Raw genomic sequence first — 10536 nt, forward strand, 5'->3', positions numbered from 1 at the left:
CTTCCCAGGACTCCGCTTCGCAAATGCGAAGAGAAAACTTCGCAAATGCGAAACTTTTTGACCAAGCTTTCTTCGCCATTTGCAATGAAAAAGCTCGCAAAAGCGAACCTTCTCAGAGGTCGCATATGCGAGATCAGAGACACGCTCAACACAACTCAAAATACACCAAGCCAATTATCCCTTCTAAGTGGCAATTTCACTCCATAGCCTATCTGAAACTCACGCCGAGCCCTCGGCTCCAAACCAAACATGCACACAAGTCGTTAACAATATTAATTACGAATTGCTCGCATGATCAAAATACCAAATTAAACGCCGTAAAACTACGAATTTAGCACCAAATCAAATGAAATTTTTAAGAAAACTTTTAAACTTTCTAATTTCTCAACCGGACGTCCGAATCACGTCTAAACCCACTCTGTTTTCTCACCAAATTTCACAAGACAAGTCCATGAAAGAGGTATGGACCTATACGAGGTTCCGGAACCAAAAATACAAGACCAGATATCCAAAAAGTCAAACCTTGATCAAAACATTCTCCATTTCATTTAAGTCTTTAACTTTTCAAACTCGACAAAGTTCCGATATCTCGGGCTAGGGAGTCTGATTAGATTCCGGGCATCCCTCAAATAACCCTAAACGGATCCAACCGGGACCGTTCAAAGACATGAAATCCGAGTCGTTTACCAAAAATGTTGACGAAGTCAACTCAAAATAAAGTTTTTTGGCAAAATTTCTTTATTTTTATTAACTTTTAACAGTAAAAAGCTTTACGGAAACAAACGCAACTTGAGGAGGAGGTAAAAATGAGATTTTAAGGCTTAAAATTGCAGGAATTGGGTCCTAAAATACACAAGATGACCTTTCGGGTCCATCCACATTGACCTCCACCATTGACAGTCATTTAAAAAACTCTGAGGCTTTGAAAATTGAATTTTGATTTTCAAAAAACCATTATTTTGTTTGGTATTGGGTATTGTCGGCAAACAATCGGAAATATTATTTTGCGAGTTTATATCTCAATTTTTGAGGGTGTTTGGTGAAGATTAGACTTCATTTTGGCTGAATTTCAAATTGAAACTCGAAAGGAAGAAGGAAGAACCACATGACATACAATAATGCTTACGAAAATTGTAGTAAAAGTTGGTATTATAATTTGTATTCTTATATATATATATTATATTATATATATATATATATATATATTATTTGAATGTTGTATAAAAGTTAAAAAAATTGTATAATATATGAATCGTTGCTATAAAATTTTATATTAAGTTATCAAATACTAATCTTTTTACCATTAAAAGTTATTATATGCTGTCAAATTGTATTAAGAGAGGAATTTTGATTTGCGAATTTCAGAGAGGAACAACAGAAACACACACTTTACAAAATATATACAGAAATACATACAAAAGGCATAATTGTATACAATTTGTATGAAAAAATTGTATTTAAGTTGTATGTATTGTATTTATAATTTAACTGGGAGAGATGATGTATGAATTGTTAGATTAAGTTATAATAAGTTGTATACTATTATACATTAGTTTTATAAAATTTATTTTTAAGTATGCATATTATTGTTAGATATTCAATTTGCATTAAAGTTTGTTTAACTTTGTTTTTTAAATTTGTACATTATTTGTACCATTACATTATTCTTTTTTCGGAAAAGGGCCAAACCTATCCTTAATCGTTTGATAAAATGGTTTTATAATACCCTCTGTCATCTATCCGTTCAAAAAAATACACTTCGTCCATCTATCCGTTCAAAAAAACACACGAAGTTTAATTCTATTAACATAAAAATACCCCCGCAACTAACGCGCAGAACTATGGAGTGTGTTTTTTTGAACGGATAGTATGACGGGAGGTGGGGGGGGGGGTATTTATTAAACCATTTAGGCAGAACGATAGGGGATTTTGACCAAGAATCAAATATTGGGTCTTATTTTTACCCCATTTACCCTGGTCCGATACCCCTTATTTATTTGACCCGCCTAATATTTTCTTTCTTTTTTCTTTGCTTTTTTTTTCTATCACACCTCAGCACACCCCACTCTCATTCTCAACAAAGAATATTTTAGCGTTTCTTGTTGAAACAAATCTTTCCTGTGTTTGAAAATATGGCTTTGGCTTTCACTTCATATGCAATTCATGCGCTCTTTTTGTCCTCCTCTTTCTTCTTCTTATTGAACATCCCAAAGGTAACCCTTTACTTTTTTTTTTTTTTTACCTTTTATAGATTCAATCTTTATCCTAAGAATATGGTAACCCCTTTCACTTTTCAAGCTTTTACACCCTGAAATTTCAATTTTCTTGTGCGCTTGTATCGAGCTATATGTAGTTTGTTTTTTCCCTGTTATTTCGTGAGCTCTTTTGTCTTCTTATGAAACAATCCCAAAGATTTCCTATACTTGTCCCTTTTCAAAGTTTTCAATTCTCCTAGATTTGATGATATATTTGGACAATTTTTAGCATTTGGGCTCAGTTTTTTTTATTTCAGATTTTTGGTTTGTTTTTGATCCTTTGTTCTTCTTACTTAACAACCCAAATGTATCTGTTGATTTTCCATTTAAGAAGTTTCATACTTATCCTGAGTTTTGATTGGAGAAATTTCAGAACTGGTTTGGAAATTGTCGGGTTATTTAATTTTGGGATTTATCTATTCTTTAATTAATTTGTTATTGTGGGTATGCAGTGTTCCCAATTGCGAGAAGAAGAAAGGGGGGAGAATCTAGATGAGTGAGAAATGGGGTGTTGATAGATTACTACCCTTTTTGTAAATGGGTCAGATAAGGTAAATGGGTTGAAATAATATCCATTTTTGTTGTTCCCAGTCAAAGATTGCCACGTTGGCCCAATTAAAATTCTCTATCGTTTGCTAAATGGTTATTAAATACCCTCGTTCATCTATTCGTTCAAAAAAACAACACTCCATCAGTTCTGTCGTTAGTCGCGGGGTATTTTTGTTAATAGAATTAACTTCGTGGTTTTTTGAACGGATAGATGGATGGAGGGTATTATTAAACCATTTACCAAACGATAGGGATAGTTTTTGTCCCTTTTCCATGTCCGAAACTATTTTATTGCCATTTTAAAAGTTTTGACGAAAAATAAATATTATTGTCATATGGACAAGCAATAGTATGGATGATATGTTGATATATTGCCGAATATTGCTTTGATATATGAGTTTTATTACAAAAATACTTGCCTTGAATCTGTAGCTATTTGCAAGATTCCATTATATTTTGGAAATAAATTCTCATTAGAAAGGAAGTGTGAAAGTATAAGAAAAGTATTTGAGAATCAGGCAGATGTGGTGAATCTGATAAATAATGCCTTGAATCTTATTATCAAATGGTCAGTGCTCAATTGGATGTTCTTTCATAAAGGAATAACTACTAGTAGAAATATAGTTAACAGTTTAGGCTTGAAAAAGAAGAAATTTTGTCCACTACTACGAATGATTCGTACATTTGGAAAAAGCATTCAACAAAGGCAAAATCCTACAACGTTGGACTACATAGAATATAGCCAATGGTCAACAGATTACTACTCTGGCAAGACAAATAAATCTCCCCTCACCTTTCACTTAGATCACTAATACATAGGCCCCTGCAACAACATGAATCCACCATCTCTCTTCAACATTTTCTTATCCAGGACACTTACTTATCCCCTTGCCCTAGTGCCAGAGACATACCCTACTGGTATCCCACATCCCAATGGAAACTTCAGTACATCCACTGCCTACCAACTATTTCTCCATTCCAACTCTCATCAACTGCACCTCTACCCATACTACTGGATATGGAAAGTACCAGCCCGAATAAATAAAAATATTTTTCTATGGTTACTTACACACTGTAGATTACCTACCAACGTTCTTCTTCACAATAGTAATATACAATTGGACGCAAATTGTTCCTTTTGCCACTATCCTACTGAAGATCTTTCTCATATCTTAGCTTCCTCCACTGCCGTTGGGCAGTCAATACTTGGAATCACTTCCAAATCATGCCACCACTCACAGGATCTTCTCTCTTGGATCCAACAACAATTCACTATTACCATCCTTCCCATATACCTAATACCAGTGCAAAATTAAACTCCCTCCACCTTAATTCCCTTTATCCTTTGGCATATCTGGCTCACACGTAAACCATAACTCCTTTAATCATGATACCAAACCCGTTCCCTACAACCAAATCTCCTTCCAATGTGCCCTTGAATATCTTCACCTTGCGATTACACCACCCTAAACCACTACCCTTCCAAAAGATACATGTGCGATGGTTTGCACCAATCATTACTAGAATTCGCGGAAAAAAGCAACCAGCAAAAGCGACCAACGTTGGTCGCTTATTGGCCAAAAAGCGACCAAAAAGCGGCCAACCACGCCTGGTCGATATTTAAGCCGGTCCCTGTTACCTAGGACCAAAGTTGGTCGCCTAATAGCGACCAACATTGGTCTCCCAGGTAAAAGGACCAAATTTTCCGGGTAAAGCATATAGCGACCAACTTTGGTCGCTCAAATATTTTAATATCATATATTTGGCGACCAAAGTTGGTCTCCAGATGTAAATAACGTTTTATTTTTATTTATTTTTAGTCATATTAAGCGACCAACTTTTGTCGCTATATTAATAAATGTTATAATTTTTTATTTATGGGCGACCAATATTTGTCGCCAATGGAAAGAATTAATTTTTTTTTTTTAACTATAAGCGGACCAACCTTTGTCGCAAAATTACCAGATTTTTTTTTTTTTAAGTGAATAGCAACCAACTGGACACCAAAGTTGGTCGCTTTTTTGGTATATTTTTGGCAGAAACTGCCCTGTTTTGGCTGCTACAACCACCTGCCAGCTTATTACCAAATATCCTAAACAGGCATTTTATTGCCAGCAACAACAACAACAACAACATTAAAACGCAACAAAATATAAAGATCAATAGAAACTAAAACATTAAGCTAACAAAACTAAGTTAACGTCTAATTACAAGCTCATTCGAAAACTAGTTCTATTGTCTAGTTCAAAGTATATAAAGTACTCAAGGAAGTGTTCTTTTAGCATCCTCGTTCGAAAGTTGGATTGCCTCGGCCGAACTCGTTAGGTGGCTGATTTCGTATGAATTCCCCCACATCAGCTCTGAAGCGAACCTATAGAAAAAAAATTATATTGAATTAATATTTCAAAATTTATATAAAAGTAAATCAAAATACTTAATGATAAGTAAAAAACTTACATGTATAGTTGAGGCTCGACCCTCGACCCACCTTTCTGAATTAGTCTCTTTCTTCTTCTTTACAATACGATTTCATTAATAGCTCATCTTGCTTCATTGGCATCATAAAGCTGTCCGGTGGCTTTGTGATTAATCCTCATGGTACTATTACTCGGGATGAACTTGGATACAGTAGCTGACAGGGGTGTGTTCTTTTGATCAATTGTTGTTCTCGTTAGCGACAATGATTTGAGACTGCAATGACATGTGTTTCAACTAGAGATGGATAGGCAGGAAATTTTTAACATTTCCTAAGTAGATAAAAGAAAGATTATAGAGGAATTCTCTACTTCATTTTCCAAGGAGAAAAGTAAGTTTAATTGAGAGTGACAAGGGTGATGGTGATGGAATGTTTTCCGTTGGTCATGGCAGTTCCCATAAAACGGGGATCATAAGACTCTATGATGACAGAGATTATAGGAAGTTTTGTTCTCAACTTTCTTCCAAGTCTGATCCGTACAAGCTTAATGGGATATTGGTGATATATTCTTCTGAATCCGAAGAATATATCACCAATATCCACTAAGCTTGTACGGACCAGACTTGGAAGAAAGTTAAGAACAAAACTTCCTATAATCTCTGTCATCATAGAGTCTTATGATCCCCGTTTTATGGGGAACTGCCATGACCAACGGAAAACATTCCATCACCATCAACCTTGTCACTCCCAATTAAACTCCTTTTCCTCTTGGAAATTGAAGTATAGAATTCCTCTATTACCTCTTCTTTATCTACTTAGGAAATGTTAAACTCCTACTTACACCATAACTATTTGAAACACATGTTCTTGCCTTCTCAATCATCGTTGTCGCTAATGAGAAGAACAATTAAAGGCACACTCTGCCAGATACTGTGTCTTAGTTATTCTTTGGTGGAAGTTCCTTTGTCATGTCTAATATTACCATCAACCCCTTCTACAAAAATCCTCCCGCAATCTAAAATTCCAATACATAAACCAAAAATTTTAATTCATATCCTAAAGGTTCAACTCAATATCCAAAAAAATTCAATTAACAATCTTAAATTCCAATTCATAAACAAAAATTCCAATTCATAAACAAAAAATTCAAGTCATACCTAAAAGGTTCTTAGTCTTGATCTAAAGGTTCTAGTCAAAATTTATATAAAAGTAAATCAAAAATACTTAATGAAAAGTAAAAACTTACATGTATGTAGTCGAGGCTCGACCCTCCTTGCTACATTGGCATCATAAAGCTGTCTGGTGGCTTTGATACAAGAGAATAACTTGGATACATTACCTGGCAGAGTGTGTCTTTGATAAATTGTTGATCTCATTAGCTAACAATGATAATGAGAAGGCAACGACATGTATTTCAAAATAGTGATGGTGTAGGTAGGATTTAACATTCTAAGTAGATAAAAGAGTAATAGAGAAATTCTCTACTTCACTCCAAGAGGAAAGAAGTTTGGATTGATAGTGGCAAGGTTGATGAAGACGGAAGGTTTTCCGTTGGTCGTTCGCAGTTTCCATAAAAACGTGATCATAAGACTCTATGATGACAAAGATCATAGGAAGTTTTGTGCTCATCTTTCTTCCAAGTCTGATCCGTACAAGCTTAATGTGATATTGGTGATATTCTTCGGATTCAGAGAATGATTTCACCGACAAAAGTATGGAATGCTCTTAAAAAGAATTAAAGGTAAAACGTTTTTCTTGGTAGAGAAGGATGCCTGAAAAATATTTTACTTTTAATTCTTTTTTAAGAGCATTTCCATACTTTTGTCGGTCAAATCATTCTCTGAATCCGAAAGAAATATCACCAATATCACATTAAGCTTGTAACGGATTAGACTCGAAAGAAAGTTGAGTACAAAACTTCCTATAATCTTTGTCATCATAGAGTGTCATGATCCCCGTTTTATGGGAACTACCATGACCAACGGAACACCATCCGTCTTCATCAACCTTGTCACTCTCAATTAAACTTCTTTTCCTCATGAAAAATGAAGTACAGAATTCCTCATTAAGCTCTTTTTTATTCTATTTTAGGAAATATTAAATCCTACCTACACCATCACTATTTTAAACACATGCCATTGCCTTCTCATCATCATTGTCACTAATGAGAAGAACAATTAAAGGCACATTCACCAGGTACTGTGTCTTAGTTATTCTTGGTTGAAGTTCCTTTGCATGTCTAATAACGTCATCAACCTCTTCTACAAGAACAAAATCTAAAAAACTAAAAGTTATATTTCATAATCCTACGAGATTAAACATAAACTAAAGGTTCAATACATATGCTAAATGTTCAATACATATGCTAAAGGTTCAATACATATGCTAAAGGTTCAATTTATATCCTAAAAGTTCAACTCATATCCTAAAAGGTTCAATTCATATCCTAAAAATTCAAACTCATACATAAAAGCTCACTTTGTATCCTAAAAGTTATATTCATATCCTACGAGATTAAACATAAACTAAAGGTTCAATACATTATGCTAAAGGTTTAATACATATGCTAAAGGTTTCAATTTATATTCCTAAAAGTTCAACTCATATCCTTAAAAGTTCAATTCATAATCCTAAAAATTCAACTCATACATAAATGCTTCACTTCATATCCTAAAAGTTCAACTCATATCCTAAAAGGTTCAATTTATATCCTAAAGTTCAATACATATGCTAAAGGTTCAATTTATATCCTACAAGTTCAACTCATACCTAAAAGGTTCAATCATATCCTAAAAATTCAACTCATACATAAAAGATTCACTTTATATCCTACAAGTTCACTCATATCCTAAAAGGTTCAATTCATATCCTAAAAATTCAACTCATACATAAAAGCTTCACTTTATATCCTAAAATGTTCAACTCATATCCTAAAAGAAAGTTCAATTCATATGCTAAAGGTTTCAATACATATGCTAAAGCTTCACTTTTATATCCTACAAGTTACAACTCATATCCTAAAGGTTACAATTCATATCCTAAAAATTTTAACTCATACATAAAAGCTTCACTTCATATCCTAAAAGTTCAACTCATATCCTAAAAGGTTCAATTCATATCCTAAAGTTCAAGACAATACAAAGATTCAAGGTTATAATTCAAAGTTTAGGGTTATAATTCACAAGAAAAAATCATAAACCCTAAAAGTTTAGGGTTTCTTCTCTTCTAACCATTTCATCCCTAAATTAGTAGGTAAAACTAAATTAGCAGCTACTAACAATTATCATAGATTTAATTTAGCTAAGAACAATAAATTTTACAAATCAAACTAGAAGGAATTAAACAAAATCAGTGTATTTCGAAAAAAACAAAGAAAGGAGAGAGAAACCTACCTGGACAGTGGAGGACACCGGCGGTGGAGCAGCTGCCATCGGCAGGCGTCAGTGGAAGCGGTGGCGCCGCTGCTGGAGGGAGACGGAAGGGGAACGGGTGTTTGAGAGTGAGAGAGAGAAGAGAGGGATTGGGAAAATGTTTTGAAGAAAATAAGAGAATGGGAGGGGAAACCCGTTTTTACACTCAGTTTTTTAAAAAAGCGACCAACGTTGGTCGCAAATTTTGGTATCCAATGTGCATTGACTATTTTGACCAAATAGCGACCAAAGTTGGTCGCCAATTTCTGACCGTTTGACCATAATGGCGACCAACATTGGTCGCTATATCTTTAATTTATTTTAATTCAATTTAATATATATAGCGTAAGTGTTATATATAATATATATATATATTATATAAGCTATATTCGATGCAGTATTACCTAATACTTATACTCAATGCATAGTATAGCGTAAAATATATATATATATATATATATATTATATATATATATATATATATATATATGTATTATATATTTAAGCTATATTCGATGCAGCATTACCTAATACACTTATACTCAATGCATAGTATAGCGTAAGTATATATATATATAAGCTATATTCGATACAGTATTACCTAATACACTTATACTTAGTGCATAGTATAGCGTAAGTGTATATATATATATTTAAGCTATATTCGATGCAGTATTACCTAATACACTTATACTCAGTGCATAGTATAGCGTAAGTATATATATATATATATATATATATATATATATATATACACACACACACATATAGATATATATATACACACATATAGACACAGACGCACGATTCGTAGTACTATTCATCCCTTGTATTACAAAAGTATTAACGGCTTACATTTATATTATTTAGATAGTAAATACAAAAGTGATTTTTAATTTTGACCATTGTTGACCTGAATGGAGACCAACTCTGGTCGCTATTTTTTCAAGAATTTAATTTAGCGACCAAAGCTGGTCGCTATATTTAAATCAGATTTAATTATATTTCATATAATATTTAAATTAATAATATAATTATTAAAATTGTATAACTGGGTCCCATTGGAGCGACCAGAGTTGGTCGCTACCTGCCTACCCTTTAGTTAGCGACCAACGTTGGTCGCAATTTTAATATTATATATATTTATATTTTATAATTTTTTTAAAATAATAATAGTGGGTCCCACGTGAGCGGCCAACATTGGTCGCTAATCTCAGTAAATGTTTGACCAAGAAAGTCTGACCAGTCCAGTCAACATTTTGACTATTATAGCGACTAATTGGCGACTAATCTTGGTCGCTATTGTGTTTCTTTTATTTATTTTATTATTTTCGCTAGTTTAGCGACCAACTTTGGTCGCTTTTTCTCACAGACCAACTTTGGTCGCTAAGTTTTGGTCGCTTTTTTCCGAATTTCTAGTAGTGAATCACAAGATTTCTACAAATTAAACATCGATGGTGCATTTGATCCAATCACAAAACATGGAGGACTCGGAGGAGTTTTCATAGATCGCATGGGAGCTTGGATGCATGGATACTCCAAACCAACCTCCTCCACAAATCCTATTCAAGCAGAGCTCCATGCCTTACATACTGGCTTGAAATTTGCTATATTACACCACTTCACGCCGCTAGTCATTGAAACTGACTCCCAGGTATTGCTCCAAATGATTGCTGCTACTAACATGAATCACTTACATCTTCTCACTGATTGCAGGTGCCTGATGGCCCAATTCCATGTGCCTGATCTACGACACATCTACAGGGAGGCCAACTTTGTGGCTGACGCTTTAGCAAAAGCTGGAAAGGATAGAGCAGCTACCCATCACCAGCATGTTGTTGTTTTTGATTTAGCCCTGCACTTTGTCACGACCCAAAATTCACTAAGGATCGTGAAGGCGCGGGAC

This window comes from Nicotiana attenuata, unplaced genomic scaffold (genome assembly GCF_001879085.1).
Source record: "Nicotiana attenuata strain UT unplaced genomic scaffold, NIATTr2, whole genome shotgun sequence".
In the NCBI taxonomy this organism is placed as follows: domain Eukaryota; kingdom Viridiplantae; phylum Streptophyta; class Magnoliopsida; order Solanales; family Solanaceae; genus Nicotiana; species Nicotiana attenuata.